This window comes from Pan troglodytes, chromosome 4 (genome assembly GCF_028858775.2).
Source record: "Pan troglodytes isolate AG18354 chromosome 4, NHGRI_mPanTro3-v2.0_pri, whole genome shotgun sequence".
Taxonomy (NCBI): Eukaryota; Metazoa; Chordata; class Mammalia; order Primates; family Hominidae; genus Pan; species Pan troglodytes.
In genome coordinates, this window is record NC_072402.2 from 178,294,128 (window position 1) to 178,319,353 (window position 25,226).

The 25,226-nt window shown below is 52.6% G+C and overlaps 1 protein-coding gene across 9 annotated transcripts in view; it reads right to left on the reverse strand.

Moving 5' to 3' along the window:
• The window catches only part of MGAT1 (alpha-1,3-mannosyl-glycoprotein 2-beta-N-acetylglucosaminyltransferase), a 52,306-nt gene extending 27,391 nt beyond the window's left edge, over window positions 1–24,915 (reverse strand). Inside the window, exons 1-3 of one of the 9 annotated variants that reach the window (XR_008548174.2) lie at window positions 21,563–24,915; window positions 16,858–21,414; window positions 14,777–15,205 (exon numbers count right to left, since the gene is read on the reverse strand). The gene's annotated coding sequence lies outside the window, so the exon portion shown is untranslated. Of the gene's footprint in view, window positions 1–14,776; window positions 15,206–15,492; window positions 16,152–16,171; window positions 16,295–16,323; window positions 21,415–21,562 lie in introns of those variants that run through there. The other 8 variants (XM_054684872.2, XM_054684871.2, XM_063811748.1 and 5 more) reach the window with 8 other exon arrangements.
• Window positions 24,916–25,226: the final 311 nt, after the last annotated feature.

The following is a 25,226-nucleotide window of genomic DNA, read 5'->3' on the forward strand; positions in this document are numbered from 1 at the left end:
CTCTGCGGAGTGAGCGTTATCATCCCCATTCTACAGATAACTAGTTTGAGGCTCAGGGGTCACCAGGCATGGTGAGGGGCCTCACGGGCCAAACCCTCCCTCGGCCTCTCCTTCAAGCCTCAGCAGCTCTGCGGAGTGAGCGTTATCATCCCCATTCTACAGATAACTAGTTTGAGGCTCAGGGGTCACCAGGCATGGTGAGGGGCCTCACGGGCCAAACCCTCCCTCGGCCTCTCCTTCAAGCCTCAGCAGCTCTGCGGAGTGAGCGTTATCATCCCCATTCTACAGATAACTAGTTTGAGGCTCAGGGGTCACCAGGCATGGTGAGGGGCCTCACGGGCCAAACCCTCCCTCGGCCTCTCCTTCAAGCCTCAGCAGCTCTGCGGAGTGAGCGTTATCATCCCCATTCTACAGATAACTAGTTTGAGGCTCAGGGGTCACCAGGCATGGTGAGGGGCCTCACGGGCCAAACCCTCCCTCGGCCTCTCCTTCAAGCCTCAGCAGCTCTGCGGAGTGAGCGTTATCATCCCCATTCTACAGATAACTAGTTTGAGGCTCAGGGGTCACCAGGCATGGTGAGGGGCCTCACGGGCCAAACCCTCCCTCGGCCTCTCCTTCAAGCCTCAGCAGCTCTGCGGAGTGAGCGTTATCATCCCCATTCTACAGATAACTAGTTTGAGGCTCAGGGGTCACCAGGCATGGTGAGGGGCCTCACGGGCCAAACCCTCCCTCGGCCTCTCCTTCAAGCCTCAGCAGCTCTGCGGAGTGAGCGTTATCATCCCCATTCTACAGATAACTAGTTTGAGGCTCAGGGGTCACCAGGCATGGTGAGGGGCCTCACGGGCCAAACCCTCCCTCGGCCTCTCCTTCAAGCCTCAGCAGCTCTGCGGAGTGAGCGTTATCATCCCCATTCTACAGATAACTAGTTTGAGGCTCAGGGGTCACCAGGCATGGTGAGGGGCCTCACGGGCCAAACCCTCCCTCGGCCTCTCCTTCAAGCCTCAGCAGCTCTGCGGAGTGAGCGTTATCATCCCCATTCTACAGATAACTAGTTTGAGGCTCAGGGGTCACCAGGCATGGTGAGGGGCCTCACGGGCCAAACCCTCCCTCGGCCTCTCCTTCAAGCCTCAGCAGCTCTGCGGAGTGAGCGTTATCATCCCCATTCTACAGATAACTAGTTTGAGGCTCAGGGGTCACCAGGCATGGTGAGGGGCCTCACGGGCCAAACCCTCCCTCGGCCTCTCCTTCAAGCCTCAGCAGCTCTGCGGAGTGAGCGTTATCATCCCCATTCTACAGATAACTAGTTTGAGGCTCAGGGGTCACCAGGCATGGTGAGGGGCCTCACGGGCCAAACCCTCCCTCGGCCTCTCCTTCAAGCCTCAGCAGCTCTGCGGAGTGAGCGTTATCATCCCCATTCTACAGATAACTAGTTTGAGGCTCAGGGGTCACCAGGCATGGTGAGGGGCCTCACGGGCCAAACCCTCCCTCGGCCTCTCCTTCAAGCCTCAGCAGCTCTGCGGAGTGAGCGTTATCATCCCCATTCTACAGATAACTAGTTTGAGGCTCAGGGGTCACCAGGCATGGTGAGGGGCCTCACGGGCCAAACCCTCCCTCGGCCTCTCCTTCAAGCCTCAGCAGCTCTGCGGAGTGAGCGTTATCATCCCCATTCTACAGATAACTAGTTTGAGGCTCAGGGGTCACCAGGCATGGTGAGGGGCCTCACGGGCCAAACCCTCCCTCGGCCTCTCCTTCAAGCCTCAGCAGCTCTGCGGAGTGAGCGTTATCATCCCCATTCTACAGATAACTAGTTTGAGGCTCAGGGGTCACCAGGCATGGTGAGGGGCCTCACGGGCCAAACCCTCCCTCGGCCTCTCCTTCAAGCCTCAGCAGCTCTGCGGAGTGAGCGTTATCATCCCCATTCTACAGATAACTAGTTTGAGGCTCAGGGGTCACCAGGCATGGTGAGGGGCCTCACGGGCCAAACCCTCCCTCGGCCTCTCCTTCAAGCCTCAGCAGCTCTGCGGAGTGAGCGTTATCATCCCCATTCTACAGATAACTAGTTTGAGGCTCAGGGGTCACCAGGCATGGTGAGGGGCCTCACGGGCCAAACCCTCCCTCGGCCTCTCCTTCAAGCCTCAGCAGCTCTGCGGAGTGAGCGTTATCATCCCCATTCTACAGATAACTAGTTTGAGGCTCAGGGGTCACCAGGCATGGTGAGGGGCCTCACGGGCCAAACCCTCCCTCGGCCTCTCCTTCAAGCCTCAGCAGCTCTGCGGAGTGAGCGTTATCATCCCCATTCTACAGATAACTAGTTTGAGGCTCAGGGGTCACCAGGCATGGTGAGGGGCCTCACGGGCCAAACCCTCCCTCGGCCTCTCCTTCAAGCCTCAGCAGCTCTGCGGAGTGAGCGTTATCATCCCCATTCTACAGATAACTAGTTTGAGGCTCAGGGGTCACCAGGCATGGTGAGGGGCCTCACGGGCCAAACCCTCCCTCGGCCTCTCCTTCAAGCCTCAGCAGCTCTGCGGAGTGAGCGTTATCATCCCCATTCTACAGATAACTAGTTTGAGGCTCAGGGGTCACCAGGCATGGTGAGGGGCCTCACGGGCCAAACCCTCCCTCGGCCTCTCCTTCAAGCCTCAGCAGCTCTGCGGAGTGAGCGTTATCATCCCCATTCTACAGATAACTAGTTTGAGGCTCAGGGGTCACCAGGCATGGTGAGGGGCCTCACGGGCCAAACCCTCCCTCGGCCTCTCCTTCAAGCCTCAGCAGCTCTGCGGAGTGAGCGTTATCATCCCCATTCTACAGATAACTAGTTTGAGGCTCAGGGGTCACCAGGCATGGTGAGGGGCCTCACGGGCCAAACCCTCCCTCGGCCTCTCCTTCAAGCCTCAGCAGCTCTGCGGAGTGAGCGTTATCATCCCCATTCTACAGATAACTAGTTTGAGGCTCAGGGGTCACCAGGCATGGTGAGGGGCCTCACGGGCCAAACCCTCCCTCGGCCTCTCCTTCAAGCCTCAGCAGCTCTGCGGAGTGAGCGTTATCATCCCCATTCTACAGATAACTAGTTTGAGGCTCAGGGGTCACCAGGCATGGTGAGGGGCCTCACGGGCCAAACCCTCCCTCGGCCTCTCCTTCAAGCCTCAGCAGCTCTGCGGAGTGAGCGTTATCATCCCCATTCTACAGATAACTAGTTTGAGGCTCAGGGGTCACCAGGCATGGTGAGGGGCCTCACGGGCCAAACCCTCCCTCGGCCTCTCCTTCAAGCCTCAGCAGCTCTGCGGAGTGAGCGTTATCATCCCCATTCTACAGATAACTAGTTTGAGGCTCAGGGGTCACCAGGCATGGTGAGGGGCCTCACGGGCCAAACCCTCCCTCGGCCTCTCCTTCAAGCCTCAGCAGCTCTGCGGAGTGAGCGTTATCATCCCCATTCTACAGATAACTAGTTTGAGGCTCAGGGGTCACCAGGCATGGTGAGGGGCCTCACGGGCCAAACCCTCCCTCGGCCTCTCCTTCAAGCCTCAGCAGCTCTGCGGAGTGAGCGTTATCATCCCCATTCTACAGATAACTAGTTTGAGGCTCAGGGGTCACCAGGCATGGTGAGGGGCCTCACGGGCCAAACCCTCCCTCGGCCTCTCCTTCAAGCCTCAGCAGCTCTGCGGAGTGAGCGTTATCATCCCCATTCTACAGATAACTAGTTTGAGGCTCAGGGGTCACCAGGCATGGTGAGGGGCCTCACGGGCCAAACCCTCCCTCGGCCTCTCCTTCAAGCCTCAGCAGCTCTGCGGAGTGAGCGTTATCATCCCCATTCTACAGATAACTAGTTTGAGGCTCAGGGGTCACCAGGCATGGTGAGGGGCCTCACGGGCCAAACCCTCCCTCGGCCTCTCCTTCAAGCCTCAGCAGCTCTGCGGAGTGAGCGTTATCATCCCCATTCTACAGATAACTAGTTTGAGGCTCAGGGGTCACCAGGCATGGTGAGGGGCCTCACGGGCCAAACCCTCCCTCGGCCTCTCCTTCAAGCCTCAGCAGCTCTGCGGAGTGAGCGTTATCATCCCCATTCTACAGATAACTAGTTTGAGGCTCAGGGGTCACCAGGCATGGTGAGGGGCCTCACGGGCCAAACCCTCCCTCGGCCTCTCCTTCAAGCCTCAGCAGCTCTGCGGAGTGAGCGTTATCATCCCCATTCTACAGATAACTAGTTTGAGGCTCAGGGGTCACCAGGCATGGTGAGGGGCCTCACGGGCCAAACCCTCCCTCGGCCTCTCCTTCAAGCCTCAGCAGCTCTGCGGAGTGAGCGTTATCATCCCCATTCTACAGATAACTAGTTTGAGGCTCAGGGGTCACCAGGCATGGTGAGGGGCCTCACGGGCCAAACCCTCCCTCGGCCTCTCCTTCAAGCCTCAGCAGCTCTGCGGAGTGAGCGTTATCATCCCCATTCTACAGATAACTAGTTTGAGGCTCAGGGGTCACCAGGCATGGTGAGGGGCCTCACGGGCCAAACCCTCCCTCGGCCTCTCCTTCAAGCCTCAGCAGCTCTGCGGAGTGAGCGTTATCATCCCCATTCTACAGATAACTAGTTTGAGGCTCAGGGGTCACCAGGCATGGTGAGGGGCCTCACGGGCCAAACCCTCCCTCGGCCTCTCCTTCAAGCCTCAGCAGCTCTGCGGAGTGAGCGTTATCATCCCCATTCTACAGATAACTAGTTTGAGGCTCAGGGGTCACCAGGCATGGTGAGGGGCCTCACGGGCCAAACCCTCCCTCGGCCTCTCCTTCAAGCCTCAGCAGCTCTGCGGAGTGAGCGTTATCATCCCCATTCTACAGATAACTAGTTTGAGGCTCAGGGGTCACCAGGCATGGTGAGGGGCCTCACGGGCCAAACCCTCCCTCGGCCTCTCCTTCAAGCCTCAGCAGCTCTGCGGAGTGAGCGTTATCATCCCCATTCTACAGATAACTAGTTTGAGGCTCAGGGGTCACCAGGCATGGTGAGGGGCCTCACGGGCCAAACCCTCCCTCGGCCTCTCCTTCAAGCCTCAGCAGCTCTGCGGAGTGAGCGTTATCATCCCCATTCTACAGATAACTAGTTTGAGGCTCAGGGGTCACCAGGCATGGTGAGGGGCCTCACGGGCCAAACCCTCCCTCGGCCTCTCCTTCAAGCCTCAGCAGCTCTGCGGAGTGAGCGTTATCATCCCCATTCTACAGATAACTAGTTTGAGGCTCAGGGGTCACCAGGCATGGTGAGGGGCCTCACGGGCCAAACCCTCCCTCGGCCTCTCCTTCAAGCCTCAGCAGCTCTGCGGAGTGAGCGTTATCATCCCCATTCTACAGATAACTAGTTTGAGGCTCAGGGGTCACCAGGCATGGTGAGGGGCCTCACGGGCCAAACCCTCCCTCGGCCTCTCCTTCAAGCCTCAGCAGCTCTGCGGAGTGAGCGTTATCATCCCCATTCTACAGATAACTAGTTTGAGGCTCAGGGGTCACCAGGCATGGTGAGGGGCCTCACGGGCCAAACCCTCCCTCGGCCTCTCCTTCAAGCCTCAGCAGCTCTGCGGAGTGAGCGTTATCATCCCCATTCTACAGATAACTAGTTTGAGGCTCAGGGGTCACCAGGCATGGTGAGGGGCCTCACGGGCCAAACCCTCCCTCGGCCTCTCCTTCAAGCCTCAGCAGCTCTGCGGAGTGAGCGTTATCATCCCCATTCTACAGATAACTAGTTTGAGGCTCAGGGGTCACCAGGCATGGTGAGGGGCCTCACGGGCCAAACCCTCCCTCGGCCTCTCCTTCAAGCCTCAGCAGCTCTGCGGAGTGAGCGTTATCATCCCCATTCTACAGATAACTAGTTTGAGGCTCAGGGGTCACCAGGCATGGTGAGGGGCCTCACGGGCCAAACCCTCCCTCGGCCTCTCCTTCAAGCCTCAGCAGCTCTGCGGAGTGAGCGTTATCATCCCCATTCTACAGATAACTAGTTTGAGGCTCAGGGGTCACCAGGCATGGTGAGGGGCCTCACGGGCCAAACCCTCCCTCGGCCTCTCCTTCAAGCCTCAGCAGCTCTGCGGAGTGAGCGTTATCATCCCCATTCTACAGATAACTAGTTTGAGGCTCAGGGGTCACCAGGCATGGTGAGGGGCCTCACGGGCCAAACCCTCCCTCGGCCTCTCCTTCAAGCCTCAGCAGCTCTGCGGAGTGAGCGTTATCATCCCCATTCTACAGATAACTAGTTTGAGGCTCAGGGGTCACCAGGCATGGTGAGGGGCCTCACGGGCCAAACCCTCCCTCGGCCTCTCCTTCAAGCCTCAGCAGCTCTGCGGAGTGAGCGTTATCATCCCCATTCTACAGATAACTAGTTTGAGGCTCAGGGGTCACCAGGCATGGTGAGGGGCCTCACGGGCCAAACCCTCCCTCGGCCTCTCCTTCAAGCCTCAGCAGCTCTGCGGAGTGAGCGTTATCATCCCCATTCTACAGATAACTAGTTTGAGGCTCAGGGGTCACCAGGCATGGTGAGGGGCCTCACGGGCCAAACCCTCCCTCGGCCTCTCCTTCAAGCCTCAGCAGCTCTGCGGAGTGAGCGTTATCATCCCCATTCTACAGATAACTAGTTTGAGGCTCAGGGGTCACCAGGCATGGTGAGGGGCCTCACGGGCCAAACCCTCCCTCGGCCTCTCCTTCAAGCCTCAGCAGCTCTGCGGAGTGAGCGTTATCATCCCCATTCTACAGATAACTAGTTTGAGGCTCAGGGGTCACCAGGCATGGTGAGGGGCCTCACGGGCCAAACCCTCCCTCGGCCTCTCCTTCAAGCCTCAGCAGCTCTGCGGAGTGAGCGTTATCATCCCCATTCTACAGATAACTAGTTTGAGGCTCAGGGGTCACCAGGCATGGTGAGGGGCCTCACGGGCCAAACCCTCCCTCGGCCTCTCCTTCAAGCCTCAGCAGCTCTGCGGAGTGAGCGTTATCATCCCCATTCTACAGATAACTAGTTTGAGGCTCAGGGGTCACCAGGCATGGTGAGGGGCCTCACGGGCCAAACCCTCCCTCGGCCTCTCCTTCAAGCCTCAGCAGCTCTGCGGAGTGAGCGTTATCATCCCCATTCTACAGATAACTAGTTTGAGGCTCAGGGGTCACCAGGCATGGTGAGGGGCCTCACGGGCCAAACCCTCCCTCGGCCTCTCCTTCAAGCCTCAGCAGCTCTGCGGAGTGAGCGTTATCATCCCCATTCTACAGATAACTAGTTTGAGGCTCAGGGGTCACCAGGCATGGTGAGGGGCCTCACGGGCCAAACCCTCCCTCGGCCTCTCCTTCAAGCCTCAGCAGCTCTGCGGAGTGAGCGTTATCATCCCCATTCTACAGATAACTAGTTTGAGGCTCAGGGGTCACCAGGCATGGTGAGGGGCCTCACGGGCCAAACCCTCCCTCGGCCTCTCCTTCAAGCCTCAGCAGCTCTGCGGAGTGAGCGTTATCATCCCCATTCTACAGATAACTAGTTTGAGGCTCAGGGGTCACCAGGCATGGTGAGGGGCCTCACGGGCCAAACCCTCCCTCGGCCTCTCCTTCAAGCCTCAGCAGCTCTGCGGAGTGAGCGTTATCATCCCCATTCTACAGATAACTAGTTTGAGGCTCAGGGGTCACCAGGCATGGTGAGGGGCCTCACGGGCCAAACCCTCCCTCGGCCTCTCCTTCAAGCCTCAGCAGCTCTGCGGAGTGAGCGTTATCATCCCCATTCTACAGATAACTAGTTTGAGGCTCAGGGGTCACCAGGCATGGTGAGGGGCCTCACGGGCCAAACCCTCCCTCGGCCTCTCCTTCAAGCCTCAGCAGCTCTGCGGAGTGAGCGTTATCATCCCCATTCTACAGATAACTAGTTTGAGGCTCAGGGGTCACCAGGCATGGTGAGGGGCCTCACGGGCCAAACCCTCCCTCGGCCTCTCCTTCAAGCCTCAGCAGCTCTGCGGAGTGAGCGTTATCATCCCCATTCTACAGATAACTAGTTTGAGGCTCAGGGGTCACCAGGCATGGTGAGGGGCCTCACGGGCCAAACCCTCCCTCGGCCTCTCCTTCAAGCCTCAGCAGCTCTGCGGAGTGAGCGTTATCATCCCCATTCTACAGATAACTAGTTTGAGGCTCAGGGGTCACCAGGCATGGTGAGGGGCCTCACGGGCCAAACCCTCCCTCGGCCTCTCCTTCAAGCCTCAGCAGCTCTGCGGAGTGAGCGTTATCATCCCCATTCTACAGATAACTAGTTTGAGGCTCAGGGGTCACCAGGCATGGTGAGGGGCCTCACGGGCCAAACCCTCCCTCGGCCTCTCCTTCAAGCCTCAGCAGCTCTGCGGAGTGAGCGTTATCATCCCCATTCTACAGATAACTAGTTTGAGGCTCAGGGGTCACCAGGCATGGTGAGGGGCCTCACGGGCCAAACCCTCCCTCGGCCTCTCCTTCAAGCCTCAGCAGCTCTGCGGAGTGAGCGTTATCATCCCCATTCTACAGATAACTAGTTTGAGGCTCAGGGGTCACCAGGCATGGTGAGGGGCCTCACGGGCCAAACCCTCCCTCGGCCTCTCCTTCAAGCCTCAGCAGCTCTGCGGAGTGAGCGTTATCATCCCCATTCTACAGATAACTAGTTTGAGGCTCAGGGGTCACCAGGCATGGTGAGGGGCCTCACGGGCCAAACCCTCCCTCGGCCTCTCCTTCAAGCCTCAGCAGCTCTGCGGAGTGAGCGTTATCATCCCCATTCTACAGATAACTAGTTTGAGGCTCAGGGGTCACCAGGCATGGTGAGGGGCCTCACGGGCCAAACCCTCCCTCGGCCTCTCCTTCAAGCCTCAGCAGCTCTGCGGAGTGAGCGTTATCATCCCCATTCTACAGATAACTAGTTTGAGGCTCAGGGGTCACCAGGCATGGTGAGGGGCCTCACGGGCCAAACCCTCCCTCGGCCTCTCCTTCAAGCCTCAGCAGCTCTGCGGAGTGAGCGTTATCATCCCCATTCTACAGATAACTAGTTTGAGGCTCAGGGGTCACCAGGCATGGTGAGGGGCCTCACGGGCCAAACCCTCCCTCGGCCTCTCCTTCAAGCCTCAGCAGCTCTGCGGAGTGAGCGTTATCATCCCCATTCTACAGATAACTAGTTTGAGGCTCAGGGGTCACCAGGCATGGTGAGGGGCCTCACGGGCCAAACCCTCCCTCGGCCTCTCCTTCAAGCCTCAGCAGCTCTGCGGAGTGAGCGTTATCATCCCCATTCTACAGATAACTAGTTTGAGGCTCAGGGGTCACCAGGCATGGTGAGGGGCCTCACGGGCCAAACCCTCCCTCGGCCTCTCCTTCAAGCCTCAGCAGCTCTGCGGAGTGAGCGTTATCATCCCCATTCTACAGATAACTAGTTTGAGGCTCAGGGGTCACCAGGCATGGTGAGGGGCCTCACGGGCCAAACCCTCCCTCGGCCTCTCCTTCAAGCCTCAGCAGCTCTGCGGAGTGAGCGTTATCATCCCCATTCTACAGATAACTAGTTTGAGGCTCAGGGGTCACCAGGCATGGTGAGGGGCCTCACGGGCCAAACCCTCCCTCGGCCTCTCCTTCAAGCCTCAGCAGCTCTGCGGAGTGAGCGTTATCATCCCCATTCTACAGATAACTAGTTTGAGGCTCAGGGGTCACCAGGCATGGTGAGGGGCCTCACGGGCCAAACCCTCCCTCGGCCTCTCCTTCAAGCCTCAGCAGCTCTGCGGAGTGAGCGTTATCATCCCCATTCTACAGATAACTAGTTTGAGGCTCAGGGGTCACCAGGCATGGTGAGGGGCCTCACGGGCCAAACCCTCCCTCGGCCTCTCCTTCAAGCCTCAGCAGCTCTGCGGAGTGAGCGTTATCATCCCCATTCTACAGATAACTAGTTTGAGGCTCAGGGGTCACCAGGCATGGTGAGGGGCCTCACGGGCCAAACCCTCCCTCGGCCTCTCCTTCAAGCCTCAGCAGCTCTGCGGAGTGAGCGTTATCATCCCCATTCTACAGATAACTAGTTTGAGGCTCAGGGGTCACCAGGCATGGTGAGGGGCCTCACGGGCCAAACCCTCCCTCGGCCTCTCCTTCAAGCCTCAGCAGCTCTGCGGAGTGAGCGTTATCATCCCCATTCTACAGATAACTAGTTTGAGGCTCAGGGGTCACCAGGCATGGTGAGGGGCCTCACGGGCCAAACCCTCCCTCGGCCTCTCCTTCAAGCCTCAGCAGCTCTGCGGAGTGAGCGTTATCATCCCCATTCTACAGATAACTAGTTTGAGGCTCAGGGGTCACCAGGCATGGTGAGGGGCCTCACGGGCCAAACCCTCCCTCGGCCTCTCCTTCAAGCCTCAGCAGCTCTGCGGAGTGGGCGTTATCATCCCCATTCTACAGATAACTAGTTTGAGGCTCAGGGTAAGTGCCAACGTGCTGGAAGCCACAAGACCTGGTGGGGAGCATAGCCAGGTTTTAGACCGGGGACTCCTGTGCGCCCCCCCAACACCCCCGCACACATCCTCCAGCGCCAGTGCTTTGAGAGGGCTCTGTGTCCTCTCAGGCGCTGCCGTGAAGCCTCCGCTTAAGTGGCCAGAGCCCAGATCTGGAGGCGGAGTGGGAGAAGGGCAGGCCCACCGAGGCCGCCGTGTGCAGTGTGCGATGTGCGGGAAGCCCGTGGCTTCCACTTTAGCTGACTGCGCGCACTGTGGCAGGAGCCTCGAACCCAGGCGGATATGCCAGTCAGAGGCCAGTGTCTGTCACCTCTGCCCTATGTTTGCCTAATGGAGGAGTCAGGGGCCTGGGGGCTCTGCACACTCACACTAGGTGTCAAGGCGTAAAGGAAAAAACAATTGTGTTTCCTAAAAGTGAAAAGGCTGGGAAACACTGGTTTGTAGATCCAAGACATGAGGAGCCAAAATCACCTTCCAGGAGAAAGGACAGACATCAGGGGGTGCTGAAAGGTGGGGGAAGATCAGATTCCCACCACTGACCCTGATACTTCTCCATCTAAGGCAGGTGAAGGGGAAACAGGATGGCGGCTGTTCGTGCACTGTAACGCACACCCCATCTCTACCACCCTTGGTTTAAATCCCAAGGCTCACAGGAAGATCCAAAAGGAGAAATTCCCGGACTGCAAGAGACCATCCCAAAAAGAAAGGGCCTGGTTAGGGAATCAGAATGGGCTTCATGGAGGCAAAAGCAAGCACTTGGTCTGAGAGGCAAGAAACCAGGGTAAATGAGTGCCAAACTGACCTGGGGAAAAGAGGCTCTGAGCTCTTGATAGAGGTTACATGGGGAGCAGTGACTGGGGTAAGAAGGATAGAAACAAGGGGCCAGGATTCTGGGGGTGGGCCTGGGATTGGATTATGTGCAAAAGGAAAAAACAGGAGGATAAACAGTTACAAGATTAGACCAGAATTAGGAGGAACAATACTCTCCCCTGCCCACTCCACCACCGACAAAAGAGAACTGAAAAGATGAAAAGGGAGTGAAAACTGTTCCAGGAAACTGCCCTCCCATAAACCATGCCCAAGATCCCTGACATTTTTTACAATTTGGAAAGAATTCATGCCCTTAAATTAAACCATATGTTGGCTTGAAAACATCAGTAAAAGTAAAAGCAGGCCGGGCGCGGTGGCTCACGCCTGTAACCCCAGCACTTTAGGAGGCCAACGCAGGCGGATCACGAGGTCAGGAGTTTGAGACCAGCCTGGCCAACATAGTGAAACATCGTCTCTACTAAAAATACAAAAATTAGCCAAGTGTGGTGGCATGCACCTGTAGTCCCAGCTACTCGGGAGGCCGAGGCAGGAGAATTGCTTGAACCTGGGAAGCGGAGGTTGCAGTGAGCAGAGACCATGCCATTGCACTCCAGCCTGGGTGACAGAGTGAGATTCCATCTCAAAAAAAAAAAAAGTAAAAGCAAATTTTTTAAATCAGTGTTTTGTTTCCCTTCTCCCTGCCTCCTAATATCTCTGCTTGCCCCTCTCCCTCACCCCACAATGGAGACCCAGAAATTCATCTCATCCAGGTCAAAAAGGAAAGATTAACATAATAATCACTAAACAATGTCTGTGAAATGTAACTTTTGGTTAGCCACCTACAATTCTTTTTGGAATAAAGAAGGATATAAATAATTAATTGAGTTAAAATACACACACGGCCGGGCACCGTGGCTCATGCCTGTAATCCCAGCACTTTGGGAAGCTAAGGCAGACAGATCACAAGGTCAGGAGATTGAGACCATCCTGGCCAACATGGTGAAACCTCATCTCTACTAAAATACAAAAAATTAGCCGGGCGTGGTGGCGTGTGCCTGTAGTCCCAGCTACTTGGGAGGCTGAGGCAGGGGAATAGCTTGAACCCAGGAGGTGGAGGTTTCAGTGAGCCGAGATCGCACCACTGCACTCCAGCCTGGCGACAGAGCAAGACTGTCTCAAAAAAAAAAAAAAAATGCACACACAGTCTGGTTAAGTCTATCACTGCTCCTGGCTAAGTAGCCTGACACCTGCTGAGTGCTATGCCTTGGCATCCTGGTGCCCATGTGAAAAAGCCAATGGTTGTCTTGAAAGGACTGTCTCATGGAAGGGTCAGGTGCAGGGCAGGAGGGTGGGAAGGTCAGGGAGAGGAATGCTTGCTCACTCTAAGGAGGAAACGTTCTACCAGAGAGGCTGTCTGGCCGGGCACAGAGCTTCTCTCCCTGGAGGTCTGCAGCAGAACCCAGATGGCCTCGTCAGGTCAGATGCTGTGGAAACAGCACAGCACTGGGAGGCGATTTCAGTGCCTACCGCTCTACCCTTAGGCAAACCCTTCCCACTCAGGGCTTCCGTAGCTTCCCCTCAAACTGGGAAAAGAATCCCTGCTCTGTTCTCCTCACAACAAAGTGGTGAGGGAAAACAGACAAAACAGATTGAGTGGATCACGTGATAGAAGCATTACGCAAATACGCAACTCCCTGGTACCTGGGATCCCAGAGATGGCTGAGGAGGCACCGTGGCATCACGTATCCCCGAGGGATCACTGTGACCCCTGTGTCTAAGCAAAGACTGGCAACAGAAATTTGCTGGGTGAAGCTGGGGAAGGTGCTACACCCATCTTGAGACCCACACCTTATAAAGGAGCAGCCTGGCCTCAAAGGGGCTGCCCCAGGCACCAGACCAGAGGAGAAAGTACAGCTCGGGAGCAGCAGCTCCACCCAGGCCACTGCCCACCTCTCAGGCCGCTGGAGGGAGTGAGGAAAACTCCTGTGGCAAAAAAGGAAAGACTGGGGAAGGGGATGGAAGAAAAAAATGTAACATGGAAAGTAAGGCGTAAGTGCAGGATTTTCAGTTTGCAGATGACCTCACTGTCACCCATCCTCAAGGAACATGTGAGGCCTAGGTGTTACTGAGCTAGGGAGAGGCAGAGACATGCCAGAAGCCAGGCCTCCTGCCCTTTGCCCAGGCCACCATACCCTACTGTCTCTCAAAATTCCCAACACTGTGCTCTACCCCTCCTTTCTGCTGTGTGTTGTCCCTGGGAAAAGCAGGCATCTTGGCACAGGTAAACTGGAATTGAAGGAGGGAGCAGACAGGAAGTGAGAAGATAAAGACAAACAGGGCTGCTTTTATAGGGAATACAGCCTGAGAAAATACAAAGGGCGAAGAGATGTCTGGAAAAAAATGTCATCTTAAAGAGCTGGAGAGATAACTAGCATATGGCACAGGAAGGTAAAGACCACCACTCACTCCAAGCAAAGTGCCTAGCCAGACACCTGCCCTCAAGGCTTAAGCATCCTTCCACCACCTCTTTAATCAGCTACCTCAAAGGGGCACACTGAAATTGGACTGGAGAGCCATAAGGGCCAATGCAGTATCTGCAAGACTCCTTCAATCCAAGTTCTCCTTGGATCTATTCACCTGTTCTACAACTTGATGATCCCAAGTGCTGTTTACCAACAAGATGATGAAACACATTCAGGGGCAGGCTTTTCACTAAGGACATCTTCTTAGGCTGTTGCCAGCACACTATTTCAAGAAGAAAACAGAACTCCTGACTCAGAGTTGTTTCTGTGCTTTTAAGGCACGTAGAGCAACATCGATGTTATTGTTTCCTGTGTACACGGCCCTGGATACTTTTCAAAATCCTTGTTTCATTTGCTCCTCGTAACAACTTGTAAGGGACCTGGAAAGTCAGTTTTCCCCCATTTTGTAGGTGAAGAGAACATGGCCTGTGTAGGGTTGTACACTGACTCAAAAAGTCAAAGCTAGAACACAAGTACTCCTTCCTGACCCCCAAACCTGTGTTCTGTTCCTCTGCTCTTTTCCCGAGCTTTCATGGGCTAAGCTCCCCTTATAGAAGTAGGAAGGGAGACAACTTAGGAGGTTATCTAGACCATTCCCGCCTTCTCCCCCCACCAGCAGTCCTTTTCAGTTAGCTCCCCAAAACAGAGCAGCTGCCTCTGCCTAGGTAATCCATTCCAGTCTTAACCCAGACTGACTTGGAATCCTATTATCTCAGTGTTGGAAGGGCCTTTACAGGTAATCTAATCCAACCTCCCTTCAAAAGCCTCAATTATTATCATGTTCTCCTTGGCCTAACCTCACAACTGCCATTGCTCACAGTCCCTTACAAGGCACTCATCCAGCTTGGGTAAGGGGAGGTTGGGAACAAGTCTATACCCGGACAGAGTAATGGAGAGGTGTAGCTTCCAGTGTACCCATCTGGATAAGATTTCCTGAATAGTAGCCTCCGCGAACTCGCCAGCTCAACACCTTCTGCACAGGCAGAGCAAGACATTAAATGGGAAATGAGACAGGAGCCTTACCTTTCTTCTCTTGTCTCAGTTGCTCTCCAGGAGATCATCAAATCCCCATTCAGCACTCCATTTTCAAAACTGAGACTCCCAAATCAGATCCACCAAAGTGCAGCTTCTCTCTTCTTATCCAGGTCCAAAGTCCATGGCTGAGCCGACCCTGACGGGGAGGAGTCTGGGGGGGAAGGGGTGTGTCCAGGCCCCTCCCCCCCCACTGCAGACTTCAGTGCCCCTCTCAGGGGTCCGTTACCTCCCTTCATTCAGCTGCCTTATTAAGCTCAGAGTCTGGTGATGGACAGATCCCAGATACTATCCCATCTCTTGCTCAGGCAGGGGAAGTTATCCACTGTGAGAACTGGCCCATCTGTCTTGTGCTGGGGCTCATGAGAAGAAACAGGCCTTAGAAGCGGCATGGCCCAGGAGGCAGATTTCTGTGTTAACCTGCAGAACATTTAAACAATATAACGCTCTCTAATCTAGATACCCAAATAGAGTCCTAAAACCTTCTAGTTTCCACTCCCCACCTAAGAGTCCATACTAGGCTCTATCATCAAAACACCTTCGTTAAACACTCCGCAAGGTTATACAAAGCACCTACTTAACTCACGTATCACACGCCAGAACACAGTCACCTCATCAATAGTGTTTATATATATAAACACATATAATATAAACATATTATATGTATGTACAAACATACATGATTCAGGATAAAAGATGGATCGTACCCATTCTCACCACAGAAAAGTAACCGGAGACTGTCTTCTAAGAAATCGAGAAAAGAACGCCCTTTCTCCTGCCCTCCTGTCTAAAGCGCAACATAATAATCGAATCTCCCAAGCTTCTTAGGGTGCTGAGTGTTTTAATCCACCAGCCCTCTCCAACTAGTTAATAAATCCTTTCCAGACCGAGCTGCTGGCATCTTCCACTTGCATTCTTTGCTCCTTTAACTAAGCTCCCCCTCTGCTTGCAAAACTGTGCCAGAGATGTAATTCCCAACCTCGGTTAAAGTCCTTCCCGGGGCTACTCCCGAGAACACTCTCCTGGAATGTTTAAGGCCCAAGTCCTGCTTGCAGCAGCCCCACAGTGTTCCCATTTCTCAGCCCGAAAACCCACCCCTGTTGCCCCCTCCCCTCCAAGTTTATTCGTAAACACACACACATCCATTCTCTCTCTCAACACACATCCATCCACACACACTCTCTCCCTCTCCTTTCCTTCCTGTAGGGGCGTGGCGTCCACATGACCTCCACCCCTCCAAGAATTTAACTCCTCCCACCCTTCTCCCCGGAACCCCGTGCCCCGTGTTCACAAGAGAAGAGGGTGACACTGCGACCCTTCCTGGACTCCGACCCCCACCCGTCCGCCCTGCGAACGACCCTCGCTCTAACTGCGCCGGGTCGTTACCTGGTTCCCGCCCGCCCCGTCTCGGCTAGGAGCCGCGGCCCGCCCCGGGTCGCAATCCAGGCCCCAGGCCCGATCCCCAGCGCCGGCCCAGGCCCCACCCCCTCGACCCCCAGCGGCCCGGCCCTCCCCTCGCACTCCTTCCCCCCTCCCACCATCCACCGCAGCCACTTCCGCCCGTCCTCCGGAAGTGGGCCCCGGCAACGCGGCCTTCCACATCCCGCCCATTTTTCTACCCCACGTCCCCAGCCCGTCACCACCGCCACCACGGGAGCGAGGGAGGTGGGTCTGCAGGGCCTGAGACTGTTCTACAGCCACTGTTCACAGGGCTGAAGAACAGGTGTGGGCAGAACCAGGTTGTGAGAAGGAAGCCGGGCGCAGAGTAGCGGCCGTACAGGAGGGGGAGGGGCAGAAGGACTGGCCAGCAGCGGAAGCGCGCGGCAGGTGGAGCCGCGCGGGAAGAAGCACGCATGCGTCGCGGGGGGGTTGGCCCTTGGGGCGCTGGGCGGAGCTTGGGAGGGGCGAGGACGCTGAAGTAGGGGCGGAACCTGTGCGGTGCCGCCCTGCCCTCTCCCTCCGCCCAGAGGTCGCCCAGCGACGGCCTGCTTGACCTGGCTTCTCAAAAAGGGTGGCCCCCCCCCCGCCCCACGCTGGTCGCGGGTCCTGGCGAGACGCCTTTCGGAAAGCACCGGGGCCTGTGTGTTCCCGCTTCCTCGACGCGAGCTCTGTGTAGCCGTAGTGGAGGAAGATTTTGTTTCGTTCATCGCTGCTGTTTCTCGCTGCCTCTCTGGACGAGGCAGGCCCCTTGCAGGGTGCGCCCGCGCTGCCCTCTGACAGGTGCCGTTGGTACCTGCGGCCGGGCCCGCCGTCGCCGGCGCGGGAACGGCCTGCCCGAGGCTGCCGGGAGGAGGGCTGCCTGGCCGGCGCGGCCCTTCCCGTCGTGCCCCGGGCTCCTCGGAAGCAGCCTCCCGCTCCTTCAGACGTCGGACTCCTGAGTTCCGAGTCCGCCCCGCGGTTTCCCCCTCACGCTGAATCCAAGGGAGCCGCTACTCGTTTTTGAAGTTCCTATGCAGCCCTCTCCCGACATGCTCGAGAATCTTGCCGGACTGGGGATGGATTTGCAGCCTCCGTTTTTGCCCCCACGCTTCGAAAACCGGAATCTAGGCCGGGTCTCCTGGCCTGTGTTCTGTTCTGGAATTTCTCCAGAGCACGGACTGACTTCACATTTCCATTACTGGGAATGTAATGGTTGCTGCGTCAGGACTCTTGAAATGATTTTTTTATTTGGAACGATATAATTTTTGGAATTTTCTTAAAGGGAAAAATATATATTGCTTAATTATATTGCTTGGAATATATTATTGCAAGGAAGAAGAGAATAAGACCCTTTCTTCCCCCACCTTCAAACCTTCTCCGCCCACCTGTCTTTCCCATGGGCATTAATGGCGGCTCCATTTACTCAGGCCACAACCAGAAGAGCCAGCCTCACTCTCTCACCCCCTCTACACAATCTGACTAGAAACCCTGTTGACCCTACCTTCAGTCTGTGTCTAGGATGCAACACCTCAGCATGTCCCCACCCCCCTTCATCCCTCACCTGAACACCTAGGTCTCCCTGCCCTCCCTGCCCTCCCAGTCGCTGGATTTCCATACAGCAGCCACAGGGATCCTGTCGTTTCTGTGCTCCAAACTGCACAGCGGCTCCTCAGTTTACTTGAAATAAAACGCCAAAGTCCTTCCAATGGCCGCAGAGCCGGACAACCCACTGGCCTACCTAGCTGTCTGACCTGCTCTACCCTTCCTTGTTAGCTGCATTGGCCTCTGCACCGGCTGTTGTCTATTTGTAAAACACCCCTTCCAGGCATTTCCAGGACTGAACCCTTCAGCTCTTTCAAGTCTTTCCTCCCATGTCACCTCAGTGAGGCCTTTCCTGACCAACCTGTTTAAACCTGCCCCTGACCCAGAGCACTGCTAGTCTCCCTTGGCCTGCTCCACTTTTCCCAGGACGCTCACCACTTCCTAAAATACTCGCTGGGTTTACCATGTATTGTCTGTCCCCCACTACTAGAATTTAAGTTCCCTGAGTGGAGGCACATTTGATTTTTGATTGCTATATCCCGGTGGCTGCAACAGTTGCCTGGCCCATGGTAGCAGCTCAGCACACATTTGTGGAATAAATGAACCAATGAATGAACTTGAAAAGCTACTTTCATCGCAGAGTATTCCCCTTCAGGCTTCTCTCACATGGAAATATATGAACATAGTTATAAGCACAGTATACATATTTTGCATTATGATTTCTAATCATACCATAGAGACTTTACATATTTCTAAGTATTTTCATAATTATAACCATTTTTACTTAAGTGACCTTCGATTTTTCATGCTTGTTATAACAAGTCATACAGAGTTGTGTAAATAAAAATTTGTCTCCTGTCCCCCTCTCATCCCACCCTGCTGAAAGGAACCACTTTTAAACTAGTGGATATCTTTCCAAATATTTTTTATACACACGCACACGCACACAGGCACACACACACACACACATACATAACAGGTACAAATTTCACAGTCCAAAGACAGATATTCCTGAATTGTAACTTTATTTTCTATAATTCGAGTCAATTTGTATTTTAGGTCTTTCCTCCCATAGTAGAAAAATGAAATCTAGTTTATTTAAGGTAAATGTTAGTATGTAATGATGTTTATTTATTAATGAGCAGTTACGATTTAATTTCAGTTGCTTCAGAATTTACTAATGCCCTTCTCTCCTTTTCACCATATAATTGCCAGTTTTAAAAAATTATTATTAAAAAATATGCAATAATTATAGGAAAATATAAATGATAAATAAAATAAAAAAGCAAAAACCACCTGTAAAACCAGCAGCTAGAAATAAGCCTATGAAAAATATACTTCTATGGCATTTTTAATGACCAAGTGGCATACTATTATACAAATGTACCATAATTATCTCCCCTATTTTTGTACATTTGGGTTGTTTTCAACTTTTCACTTTTGCAAAATTACTTGTAGCTAAATCTGTGTGCACGTCATTTTTTTTTTTAGGAGAAAGTCTGGGAACTCGTGTCGAAAGGTGTGCTCATTGTTGAAGGCGTTTGTTTGATATGAAAGATACACAGAAAGATGGCACAGCTTTGACACCAACTTTTCTCCACACCCTGCACTGTCACACCATTTTTTGTCATCTTTGTTAATATGATAGAACAGTGGTTTTGCATTGTTGTTTTAAGTTTTATTCCACTAATTGCTAGTAATGTTGAACCTGTTTTTATGCATCACTTTTGCAGATTGCCTACGCATATCTTTTGCCCACTTGGATTCATCTTTGTCTTATTCATTTGCAAGAACTCTTTATAGAATATCAGCCCTTTGTTACGTATGTGACAGCAATTTTCCCAGTTTGTCATTTGCTTTTTAAATCTGTTTATGTGCTCTTTTGACATTGCAGTAGTCATCGCTAGCTGGGCCAAAAGTCTGGTCTTGCTGTACATACTGCCTTCAGAATAAACACTTAGGAGTAAGCTAGAGATTTTTGTTATCAGTTACTCCACCTGGAGGACCAGCAGGTGGAGTCTCCATGGGCAGAGTCTCGCGGACTGTCATTTGGTTTGGGGTGGCCAAGAGGGACTGAACATCTGGAGAATATGGTTGTCGGGCTCTTTATACCGGTGGACCCCTCTTTCCTATGGAAGCCTCGCATCTCCATCAGAAGCAGCAGTAAAATGGCCTCTGCTGTCTTCTGCCTTTCAAGTCTAACTCAAGGGCACCTGAGTAGGTGAACCTAATTGCAAGGGAGTTAGATATGTAACCTATTCAACTAGAAAGAAGGTAGCCAGAGGGGCTACCTACAGTCCCCACGAAACTCATGTATCAGGGCTTCCCATCCTGGCTGTTGAATTACCTATTCTGGCAGCTGTTCCAGTTAATACAGCTGATAGTAAATTTTAATAACTGGCAGTAAAAGTCTTCCCCAGTAACCCTGATTTTCAATGTTTTGTTGGCCATTTTCACACATGTTTTCAGGTGTATATTTTTTCACACTATTTGTTCAGATGATCATTGTAATTCATTTCAGAAACTAGATATCTCTTGTAATTTCCTGGGCTTCTCCTTACCCTGGCGAGTATTCTTTGTACCGATTTTAGTCTGAAGTCTGGTAGGTACAAAAGTTAGTTTGTGTATTTGCTATTTGTTAGGTGCCCTTCATCCTGGTATTTAAAATTCTGGCCCATAAAGAAACAACCACACTCACTTGTTCCCTCAATCTTATTGTGCCTCTTGGCAGCTTCTGACATTGTCAACCGCTCCCTTCTTCTGACACACTTCTCTTGACTCCCACACCAGCACGCTCTCCTGGGTTCCCCCTCCTCTGGCTGCTCCTTCTCAGCATCCTAGCAGGCTTCTCCCTTTTCTCCCTTTACCCAGTACTTGCTGTACAAATGCGGAGTTCCCTAGGGCTCTTTCCCGGGCCCTTGTGTCTTCTCATTTTACACTTTCTTTCGAGATGATCCCACAGAAGTCACATGGCTTCCAGTATCCACTCCATGTCAAAGAGACTTAGTTTGTTTCTATTGCTTATAACAGAATATCTGAAACTGGGGTCGGGTGCAGTGGCTCACGCTTGTAATCTCAGCACTTTGGGAGGCTGAGGCGGGTGGGTCATGAGGTCAGGAGTTGAAGACCAACCTGACCAAGATGGTGAAACCCCATCCCTACTAAGAATATAAAAATTAGCCAGGCGTGGTGGCAGGTGCCTGTAATCCCAGCTACCCCAGAGGCCGAGGCAGGAGAATCGCTTGAACCCGGGGGGGCGGTGGTTGCAGTGAGCTGAGATCGCGCCACTGCACTCCAGCCTAGGCGACAGAGTGAGACTGTCTCAAAAAAAAAAAAAAAAATTAAAAATTAAAAACAAGGAATATCTGAAACTGGGTAATTTATAAGGAAAGGGAATTTATTTCTTACAGCTCTGGAGGCTGAGAAGTCCAAAGTTGAGGGGCTGCATTTGGTGAGAGCCCTCTTGATGGTAGGAACTCTCTGCAGAGTCCTGAGGGGTTCAGGGCATGACATGGCAAGGGGGCTGAGCGTGCTAAGGTGCTAGCGCAGGTCTCTCTTCCTCTCTTATAAAGCCGCCAGTTCTCCCATGATGAATCCATTCATTAGTGGGAATAGAGCCTTCATGATCCAATCACCTCTTAAAGGCCCCAACTCTCCATGCTGCCACTCTGGGGATTAAGTTTCAACATAAGTTTTGGAGGGAACATTGGAACCATGGCAACACCCAAATATGCATGCTCAAGTCCCTTCTCTGTGCTCCAGGACCACATGTCCAATTCCCTGCTTGCCCTCCCAACTTGGTCCCCTCACAGATACCTCTGACTTACGTGTCCAAAGTGAAATTTGCAGTGCTCCTCCCAGCTCCTCTCTCAGCAGTCCCGTTCTCAGGAAATGGCAGGCCAGAAGTCTTCCACAACATTCCCACATCCAGTCAGTCAAAAGCCTCCGAAAGCTTGTCTCCCGGTTATTTCGTGGCTCTTTTCCTCCACCCTCTCCTTTGACCTGGCCAATACCCTCCTGAAACTCCTTCCTCTTTTACGTCTCTTTTCATGTGTGATTCATTAGATCCACTAAGTTCCACCCCTAGAAGGAGAGGGTGGACTTTCCTGCAACACTGAAGACAAATTTCCCTCTTCCCCTTTTTCATGTTCCCTGTGACTTTTTAAATTAAAAAAAAAAAAAAAATTCTTTTTTGTTTTGGCCCTGAGTTGCACTGCAAACACAGGACTGAAGATGACGTGAAAAACCCAGACATCGCCATGGCTAAGGCGTAGAGCTGAAGACTTTTTATGTGTCATAAGGAATTCTAGCAAAACCCAGAATATTCAGCAGGAACGTGGAATGGAGTTGGGGTGGAAGATACAGAAATTTCAGTTCCGTTCAATCATGGGGTAACAGTTACCTAAGTCCCCTAAAAAATCACAGCACTTTCTCGCCTCATTTCACAATGAAGGATGTCTGGTCTTGCCTTATTTATTCCTTGTATGGTTATTTTAATTATGTTTATTTTGGAGCTGGGTGCGGCGGCTCATGCCTGTAATCCCAGCACTTTGGGAGGCCAAGGCAGACGGATCACCTGAGGTCAGAAGTTTGAGACCAGCCTGGCCAATATGGTAAAACCCCATCTCTACTAAAAATACAAAAATCAGCCGGGCGTGGTGGCGCATACCTGTAATCCCAGCTAGTAGGGAGGCTGAGGCAGGAGAATCGCTTGAACCCAGGAGGCGGAGGTTGCAGTGAGTCGAGTACGTGCCACTGCACTCCAGCCTGGGTGACACAGCAAGACACAATCTCAAAAATAAATAAAAAAAAATATTTTGAACATTTCTCCACAATTAGATATGACCTTCTTAAGGACAAACATTCTGTTTACCTTAAAATAATCATATATTTCTATATTAGTTCAATTCAATGAATATTTATGGGTGGGCTCAGATCCTGGCTCCTCTCATTTCCGTGGACTCCAGGGATCCAGTTTCCTCTTCATAAAGCGAGGATAATGAAATCTGTCCTTCACCCCTGGCAAGGCACTCATGAGGATCAGGTGAAACCATGTGTGTGGGAACCCTTTTAAAACCGCAAAGAGCTGCATAAACATCTGAGGGCTTTAGGTTCGCAGATACAATCGGAAGGCGCCTGGCGCTGCTGGGCATTGAGCTTCCAGGGGGCACTTGGCGCAGAGCCCTGCACTCCCCTCCCTGAGGAAGCAGTTCCCATAGTGCCCGTTTCCCACCTGGCCTCTCCTTTTCAGGGCTCCTAAAGAGTGATCTTCACAGAGAAAGCCAGTCGGTTTAAACGATATTCTAAGTTCTGAATATCACCAGGTCTGTTTTTTAAGTCTGAATTTACATTTAAATCAGGAGCATTTGTCCAGGCCAGTAATTTTTCAGCCCAGCTCCTCCAGAGGGTGTGTGTCCATTACCAGTGAGAATTGGAAACCTTCCTGACGCCAGGAGGCTGAGGTTTTCCTGCACTGGGCCTCCACTTGTGTGTGGAAGGGGAGGGGCGGCAGGGAGGCAGGAAGAGGGGTATGGAGGGAGAAGGGTGGGAGAGGAAGGTCAAGGAAGCACAGTCATAAATAGAAGCGTCTTTTGCCTTCAAGATATTTCAGGTCACATGGAGAAAGGAAATTCACTCTTAAGAAATAACAAAGAAACAAAAGACTGAAGTCAATTCAGAAGTGCTGACACAAAGACCGGTTTGGAGGCAGTAAAATTAATCAGGATTGCCTCCTGGGAGTAGGTGGGTCACCACAAGGTCTTGAAAGCAACCAGGGGAGAAAGGAACTCCTGGTTTGGGGATCATAAATCTCTCTTCAAGAACAACCAAACTCCAGTGTGAGTATTTATGCTCCTTATCAGCTAAGCTGGGTCTGAGGTCAGGAGCTTGGATTCTGGTCTTCATTCCAGGGTCCAGCTCATCACAGACCCTGAGCAAATTCTTTACTCATCTCCTTGTGCAGAAACAGTTGAAAAGTACTTTGGGAAAACCAGTTTTAACTATTACTCCCAAACCTTAATTAGAACTGTATAATTCTTTATCTTTTGTGAAATGAGTTTTAAACTAGAACAACCATTGTAATTATTGGAAACATTTTAAATAATCGTCAGTAATAATCTTCATCAGTCATAAAAAGGGAAACACATCTATTAATCTTTCAAAGCACAGTTCTCTGATCTTTTTCCAGGTGTATGATTCTCTCTTTTCTACCTCATTTTGTGACAAAATGTGGTCTGTATGAGGGCCGCACTCAGTATCAACACAGGACGCCTTCCAAAACAATGCAAGAATGCAGGTTCAAGACTGTTTCACGCCCCAGCAAGCACTCATTAGGTGGCATTCAAGGCAAGTTTAAAAAAAGCGGGGGGGGGCCACAGACTTCTGGGGGTTAATAATTTAGTACCGTGCCTGCCACTACCCAGTTGTCGCTGGTTTGTGGAATCACAGCTGCGTTGTGTCACACCACTGATTAATTCCTAGGAACTGCTAAGGGCTGACCTTTTCAGATGACTGACCTGCCTAAATAAATCAAACCCATTTGAGGTCATGTCTATGGGCACAGCAAGCTGACTTGCCTTCTCGAGTGGGTGAAAAACAATTGGAATTTCAGTGAGGAACTGGAAGTAATATATGAAATGGCTCAGATCTACTCAGCTGGAACCCAGGTGAGGAGACTATTCCGAGTAAAAAAATCATGATTTGTTGTTTTCTGGGCTTTGGCACTATATAGAACACCACAGGCAGTTTGTTCCAGGGTAGAGGTCAGGGATGGCTGGCCTGAGGGACACACAGACCCCAGACTCATCTCCCTCTCTCAGCCAGGGTGGCTCTCCCTTCACTTCCTGATGTCCTCGGACTTTATTCCCAGCTCAAATGCCACTCACCTCGAAAGTGCAGTACGCTGTCAGGATGAGCTTTCATTGCCCTACGCTGGAATTCACTGTGGCACAGCTGTCCCTGGCTTTCCTCCTTTTCCTATTTCTCAGTCCCACAGCAGTGTCTGAGAGGACTTGGCTGGATGTGCAGCAGCTGCAGGGATGAAGTAGACAGGAGCAGCCATGGAAGAAACTCAGGTTTCAGTGAAGCACTATGAGGAGGTCCTCCTAGGGAGGCTGTGGAATCAAAATGTTAAAAGGGGTAGAAAAAAAGCGAGCTCCAAGATGAAGATTTTGCCTACCACGTTTTGAGAAAATTTAAAAAGATAAGCGATACAGTGAATGAGGCAGGACTTTCGGCTAAAATCGGAGTAAAATTTGTAGATTCCAGTAAACCAAATCCCTAGAGAAGAGTCCCAGCCAAGACAATGTTAGAAACTTGGTTGCAAATTGTACAAGTTTGAACTGAGAAGGCCAAGTTTGTGGGTTAATGGAAAAGAGAAAAATAGGCATCCCAAGAAGGATACATTGTTTTCCCATTAAAGAAGCAAGGAAATACACTTTGAAAAGTAAGTATGGGAAAGAATGAGGTTAGGGCTACACAG